Raw genomic sequence first — 7,897 nt, 5'->3', positions numbered from 1 at the left:
AAGTTAATGTTGAATGGGAAGAGCTTTCCTGGGAGAAGGGTAGGAATTGCCAAGTCCAGTTACAACAAGGATTCCCGACCTTCTGCATGGTGTAGTAGAGCACCCTGCAAAGGGGAACCTGTCCCAGGGACATATTCCCCTTGATGGAAGGTGACCCAGACCACCCATCTGTTCACAGGCCCCCACACAGAACAAATTGCTAGGGCGTGCTGCGATATGGGCTGGTGCACTTTTATTAGTGTGGTGTACGTGAAACAGAGACAGACACATGCAGTCCATTTTGTGTTGCAATCACCAGTCTCCTATCCAGAGCAGTCCTAATATAGCCCTCTGCTCCTCTCTAGTAGGTCTGAAGGACCAGGGCTCTGAGCACGCCACATCTTCCAAGAAAGACCAAGGATGTAAGAGCTGAGCTGTTCACAGGCCCAAGTGATTGCTGCTGCTTCTTTTTCCACTTGAGCATAGCTTCACTTGGTGTCTGTAATACATCTTGATACGAATACAGTCAGCCTCTGGTGCCCTTCTGGCTGTGTTTGAAGGGGTACTACCCCTAAACCATGTGAAGATATATCTGCTGTGATCACTGTAGGAGAGTTTACTAAATACGGTACTTACACAGGTGGCGAGGACAGTAGTTGTTTGTGTTGAATACCCCTTGTTGTGCATTTGGCAGACCAACCTACAGCCCAGGGATGATCAGGGACCACCCGCAGATGGTGGCACCTTCTTGCAGGGGGTGCACTGCCACGTGCATAGGGTGCGCATGCACCCACGTGTACCCCCTATGCATCACCCCTGAGCAGGGGAGAGGTCTTGCTCCATGATATGCTCCATGCAGCATTAAAAGAGGCCCCAAGGAGATTGTGGAGGAGCCTGGTCTGAGTTCAGTCTGGAGAAGGATTGACTTCCCCAGCATTGAGGATGCTCCAGCAGAGAGAGAAACTGTGCATGGCTATCAAGCAGAGCCTGAGTGAGCTGCACTTAAAACACTGCACAAGTTAGTGCAGTCAATGTGGTTGTGGTGCAGTGAAAGTCCTGGTGCTGTCTGGGACAGCTGGGGCTGTGGCAAGGCAAAGATTCTCATCCTAAAGGGTCGTTGTCGGACTGTTTGGAGTTGGGGTTCAAAGTTATCCTGTAATGCACCTTCTTACTCATATTGCTTTTAACTATAGTTCATATTATACAAGTGCAGGGAAGGAGGGCTGACTACAATGGAAGTGCTCCTGTCATACCAATTTCTTCAGGATGACATGCACTTCTGGGTTCACCCTAAGGCTTGGATTATGCCTCGGGTTATCATGAGAGGTAACCCATATCATCTTTTCTCACTGACATGTGTATACAATCCAGCCTTTCTTTACAACAACCATCCATAGAAAAAACATCTGGGGTTGCAAACTGACAAATGACAGCAAGGGAAGAGGAGAGCACCCACTGGATCTTCAAGAGAAATTCAAAGTAGCCTATTTACAGAAGGATCACAGCCGAAACAGCAGCTACCAGGGCCAGTGATGCTGACTGGGTTTGCAATCCCACTGCATGAAGCTCACTTCCCAAGAGGAGCTCCCACATGTCCTGGGGTGTCCTTTCACTTGTTTGGGACCAATGAGGAAGAGATGTGCCACTGCTCAGGACAGGTCAAGATGTGTTGTTCCTTAGGGCAGACTGGCAGTTTACTTGCCATCATACCATTTGCCTATCCTGCCCTCCCCCTTTCAGTTCCCAGCACCAAGATGCCCAGAAGGAACGCCTGTACAACCAAACACTGAAACCAGGGATGAACATTTGAGGACTCATGTCCTGGCAGTGTTATGCAACTTGCCAATTGCTCAAATCATGAACAAGACTGCATAAGGGGAAATAAGGCAAAGTTTATTGATTAGACGCTTAATACACACACCACATTCATTACCCAATTTCTGTTTTGTGCTGGTATACATTACCAGTCTTATTGGTGATCGGGTCAACTTAGTGGTCAGCTAAGTTGATCACAAGTAGAAGCTAGGCTCCTGCTGGTCCCTCTTATCAAATGAAGTGATGCTTCAGGATGATATGCAGAACAAGACCCAACATTGATATGTCTCGCACCATCTTTTAAAGCCTTGTAAATTCACCCAGTCCTCTGGGCTTTTGCTGGGTTATCACTGTGTTCTTGAAGGTCAATTGCCGTTGTTCTCTCGCTATTCTGGGCTGGATTCTTCTTGTTTGGTCTTTTATCTGTCTGTATTTTTCAGCCAGTCACCAGTTGATGCTTTCCTTTTCCACAAAAACACTCTCACCCATACAGTATACAAAAGAGTAAAAGGTTGAGCACTTATATCAAGCTACAGAACAATACAAAATGGAGTTTCTTAAAGGAAGTGCAAAACTCAAGAAAATACATAAGATTAATAGCAAGAGGCCTGGAAATTCCTGTGTTATTAAAAAAAAGTTCTGTCCTTTTGTTTAAAACAATCCCAAAGAAATATCAAGTCTGAGGTCCAGAATTGTGTTCCCCAGAATCACACACTTTCCAATTCTCTATAGAGTCCCATACAGACTTCCAGGGAGAGGAGAACCCTGTTTTAATGTACAGAAAATAGTGGTAGATTTAGAGCTATAACAAGCTCTTTGAGCTCCCATGCTGGGTGCCAGAGGAGAGGGAATTGTGTTGCCCTCAGCAGAGCAGGGGCGGATGGGGAGAGTGATGGGAGAGGAAGAAACATCTTACCTACGCAAGCTCTCCTCATCTGAGCGGTAGCTACAACTGCTGCTGCTTGTCTCTCTGCAGCGCAGGCCGGGGGTCTCAGCTGAAGGAGACGCAGTGGTGTGCACATTGAATTGCTCATTGTCATATTGAATGAAATAATTTGAATGTTTGTAATAGTTGCCCATTAGCCAGTTTAGGAAGAAGACAATATTTATCTCCTTATCTAGGCCATTGTTTTGGTCTACGTGCAAAAAGTCCTGACTGCTCAAAGTCTTAACTTTTGAATTTTATCTTTAGAGGTCTTTAACAAAGAGAACCTAAAACTGACCCTTAAGAAAATATCCTGAGTTCTGAGAGATCAAACCCTAGGGCCTTTTGACAAGATTGGAAAGAAAAGGTCACTTGCAGTGGTATGGAAGTTCCCCAAAGTAATTAAAATGATCAACAAAAGAAACTAATTACCAAGCAAAAGAATCTGTAAAGTAAGATCCAAGCCCAAATTTGGGAGTAATGACAGGTTTGGGTAGGAGTGGCCCAGGACGGCAACTCACTCAATAAAAACTGTAACCTACTCTCCCAAATTGGAGGTGACTATATTTGCAGAACAACGAAGGAAGAATCGCAAGTGTAGGCCAAATCAGACTGATCACCTGAACCACCCTCTCTGTGAAAACAAATCTCTTAGTTCACGCTGAAGCTGCAGAGCGCCTGAAAGGGACTGAAGGAAGGGGACTTATTCCTATCAGTATTGAGGCCAGCCCATTGAATCGTATTGCTGAGGCGAGCCCATTGAACCGTACTACTGAGGCCAACCCATTAAATTGTACTACTGAGGAATGAAACCATTTTTTGGTATTTGGCTTCTCGGAATTCTAGGATTGTAAGTATATTATGAAAATAATAGTATTGATTCAAATTTAACTTTTAGTTGTAATTGTAGTTGTTTTTGTAACACTAATTCTTATAGCATTGTTTGGGAAGGAAGTATATTCAGAGCATTGTTTCTGATATATGTAGTTATTGTATTCTTAATGTTTGTGGTATTTCTTAAAGCTAAGCAGTGTTATATGCATAGCAAAGAATTTTAAAATAAAACTGTGTTGTATGAATTAAGTGTGTAATCATTGTGAAATCGTGCAAGTAGCTAACTACTCCCCCAGCCAGTGCATCAAAACGAATCAGTAAATTGTGTGGGATTTTCTCTATTCCATAACCCACTAGAGACACTCGTCCAAAATTCTAATATAATAAAAGGCTCAATCTTTCTGTCTGTGTGTCCGTCTGTCCATAATGCTTTTGGCCAACTGCACATGCACCACTGAGACAGCGGGCAGCAATTGGCTGTATGGTCCCTTGGGCCCATGTTTGCGCTGGTGCTGGGGAAGTTTGTGGTGGTGAAGAATATACCTCGGCTTCCCAAGCAGTGGGGATTCCCCCACCTGCCTCCCTGCCTGAAGGTGAAGTGGGGGATCATGGTTGGGGCACCCTCCCACTGCTGCCGAGCCCCGGAGCCCCCCAGAACAGCTGGCAGAAAGGAGGAGTTTGTGGGCATGGAGAGAGGGATGTGGGCATGGGTCAGGCAGATATGGAGTGGTGGCGGGGCATGGAGCAGGGCCAGACCTGAAGTGGTGGGCAGGGGTGGAGTGGGGCCAGGCCCAGAGTGCAGTGGGGAGGGAGCAGGGCCAGACCCGGAGCGGCAGGGAAGTGGGGTGGAGCAAGGCTGGACCTGGAGCAGCTGGGGCAGGAGATAGAGTGGGGCCAGACCTGGAGCAGCGGGGTGAGGTGTGGAGCAGAATTGGACCCGGAGCAGTGGGGGGCAGTAGCGGGGCTGGACCCAGTGCAGTGGGGGGTGGGAGTTGGGGCACAGGTCTGGACATGGGGATCCATCCCCACCCCCACTCCACCCATCATTCTTGATGGGAAATTTGCTAGTCCTTCATAAGGTGCAATGCAAAGATAGGTTGGGAACTCTGTGTAGATGTACCTTAATGAAGGCATCTCTAATGCCGTATATCCTAGCTTGCTGGAGCATGCCTGTAATTCTCTATCACAGTCTAATAGAACCCAAAGATACCTCCCTGCCCTCCTCCCACAACAGGAAATTGCCAATAATAACTATTTAACCAAAGATGAAAAAAGCAGACAAGCATTTGGGGGAAAAGCCTGTAGGACACATCCAACGTATTACCCTGTCCCTATGGGAATGATGGCCTAGGTCCTCCAGGAGCCAACAAAGTGCTGCCTGTCCTGACTGCTCTGCCTGAGCTGTGCCTGCAGAAAACCAGTGGTGGAAGCTTCTATGTACCTGGGGACCCTGGACCTAGACCCTCTTGGCCCAGTCATCAGTTTGCCTCTGGTGGTAGTCAAGGCCCTTCATTCTCAGAGCCCTGTGCCCTGCCATCTCTGGGCTACCCCAGGCTCTCTCTAGCCCTGATTTGGCAACAGTCCTGGTTGTAGTTCATCCTCCAAAGGGAGGAACATGGACCTCCAGGGACCCCTCTGTGTCCTCTGCAATGCAGTGCTCCAGGTCAGGGCAGTCCTAGGGTCCGGACAGTCCTGTGCTAGCCCAGAGGGTCTCACAGGGTACAGCAGGATTGTTCCTGGAATCAGTCTCTTCTGGGGGAGTGGGGAGAAGCTGGGATGTTGTGGAGGGCTGAGAAAGTCTGGCCCCACAGGGAATGGTTTGAAGTAGCTGAAAATGAAGTGCTTCCTACCTTGTATTTCTGGGCAGCCTCCTCAATGAGCAGCACTGAGTGAGACCTGTGCTCTGGAGATCTCTCACAAACCACACACACGGCCGCCCCATCCTCCCAACAGAACAAGTTGAGCTCCTTCTTGTGTTTCACACACAGATCTACAACTCCAGGAACTAACTGCAATTGTTTAATGCCGTCTACTAGATTTCCCAGCTGCCAGTTTGGACGGAGATTCCCTTTCTGGATCTTGGCTCTGCAGACAGGACACTCCAAAGGTCCATGTTCTTCCCAGGTCTCACAGTAGTCACTGATACATGCTCGGCAAAAGTTGTGCCCACAACCTAGTGTCACTGGGTTAGTCAGATGCTCCAGGCAGATGGGACACTTGATTTCCTCTTGGATGCCCTGCCCTGGTCTTGCTGAGGCCATGGCTGCTGGTGTCCTCAAGCAACTTCTGGTCACTCCTGTTTATTTTACCTGAAGAGTGGAGAACATGCAAGGAATGCAAAGTTCAGTTAAAGTCATACGGGGAGGGATATGTAAAGGCAGGGAGAAAGCATGGTGCAAAAGGAGGCCAGCCTGAGTGGGGAATGCTTGTGTCACACAGACGAAGGAAAGGGGGATCTCAGGTCTGTGGCAACAATCAGCATCTCTTTTGCAATCTCCACTTCTCTCCTGAAGACCCTGTTTGTGTCCACACTGTCCCTCTCCATTTGCTAAAAGCAAACCTCTCAGATCCTCTCTCTTCATGGGCTGAATTCCACCTGTACCGCCACTTCACATTGCTCAAGGACAAAGCTGTTAATGTTTGGCCCTGCTGCCCAGGCACTGAGGGCTGAATTCACATGCCTGAGATATACTTTGTGCCTTTCTTCATGGAGATCCCACCAAGCTGCCTGGCTGAGAAGGGGCATTGTCTCCTTGAAGCACAGGCTGCCATATCTAGCCCAAGCCTGGTGGAACTGCAGAAAGATGGGACTATTCCACAGGGCCTGTCTGCCCAGCCGCTCTGGCTGTAGGGATAGGACCATCTGGCAGGAGGCCTTGCTCCATAGTCTCTGCTCTGCTAGCTGTCATGCTGCCTGCACCACTCTCTACGAGGGATTAAAATTTACTGCAGTTTTTCTAAGTATGTGTTTTTGTTAGTAATATTATTTCATGTCCCCAGTTTGAAAACTTCAGCTGCAGGAAACACAAACTTTAGCAACTGGCCCACGCAGTTTTCTACTCAGGAATAGCAGAACTCATGGTGCCACATAAACTTGGCTAATCAGTCTGGTTCAAGTGGGGTTAAGAAGGAGCAGGTCTGTATCTGAGTGTGGCAGGCCAGTAGGGGGTGCTCCTGTGTTGAGCCACCCACCTCACTGCGCCTGACCACCTTCCAGGCTCCGAGTGCCTCCCTGGGGGTGCCTCACATATGGCTGACCCCCTTCCTGGAGCACACCTGCTAGCCTGGGGTTAAAACTGCCACCACCCAGGGCTGGGCTTGATTCTGGCTCTGCGCACCCTGGGTAACACAGGCCTAGTAGCCCTCGAGGGTACTTGACTCACTTCAAGCACTTGGGAGTGCTTCCCTCAGTCAGAAGCACAAGTAGTGGTCTCCCTTAGTCAGCCGGACCAAGGGCACCCCAAGGCATAATCTAGACCCACACCCAATAAGTATCCGACACTAGGTACAAAGGAGAACTGTATTGGTTACAGAGGGTAGGGTTGCAATAGGGTACAGGGTAGAGCAATATCAGAGAAATCCCATAGAGCAAACTGGCATGGGTAGCCTTTGATCACGTATCTGAGTTACTGCAAGCTAGAGATCTAGTTAGATCTCAAGTAGCTTACTCACAAGTATCATCCAGAGGCAGGTGGAGATTCCCTCTGGAGGCAGGCAGTTCCTTGATCATGAGTTTTGAGAGAGAGAGCAAGTTTCAGATGGTCCAGCTCTTCTCCTCATGGCTGCTTCCCCCTTCTCCTGGGCAGTCTTTAACTTATATAGCCCTTGTGACCTCATTTACCTGGTCCAATGGAGGCCAGCACCTGTTGGCTGTCAGCCAACCAATTTGAAATACATCACTAGTTGCTGGGCAGACTGGCAGTTCCTAGCTCCCCAGGGAGCCCAAGCCCCTCACCCAGGTATGTGATGCCAGTCACATAGGCAGAAGGAGCAGGTTTCCCTAAAGAGATAGGGTAAAGGTATGTATCCTCTGCTGGGCTCATCCTAATCATAATTGTCACAGAGCAGAGTTTTGGGGAAACAGAGGTGGCCTTCTGCCACACTGAGTATATCTCTGTGGGAAGCAGTTGGGTAGCCGGGTGTGTGCTGATAGGGATGTCAGGGCCATGGAGTTCCTGAGGGTCATAATTTATTATAGCCCAGCTGGAGGAGATGGGGTTAGGGTTATGGAGTTGTTGCCATTTTAAGTGCAAGGTATCTGGACATTGGAAGTTGTGGTGCTTCTGGAGTAGACAGGTGCTGTGAGTGCCTGGAGACAGGTGGGGCTGGAGTATCTTGGTGTTG

This window comes from Alligator mississippiensis, chromosome 11 (assembly GCF_030867095.1).
Source record: "Alligator mississippiensis isolate rAllMis1 chromosome 11, rAllMis1, whole genome shotgun sequence".
Classification (NCBI taxonomy): Eukaryota; Metazoa; Chordata; order Crocodylia; family Alligatoridae; genus Alligator; species Alligator mississippiensis.
This window is presented reverse-complemented; position numbering follows the sequence as displayed.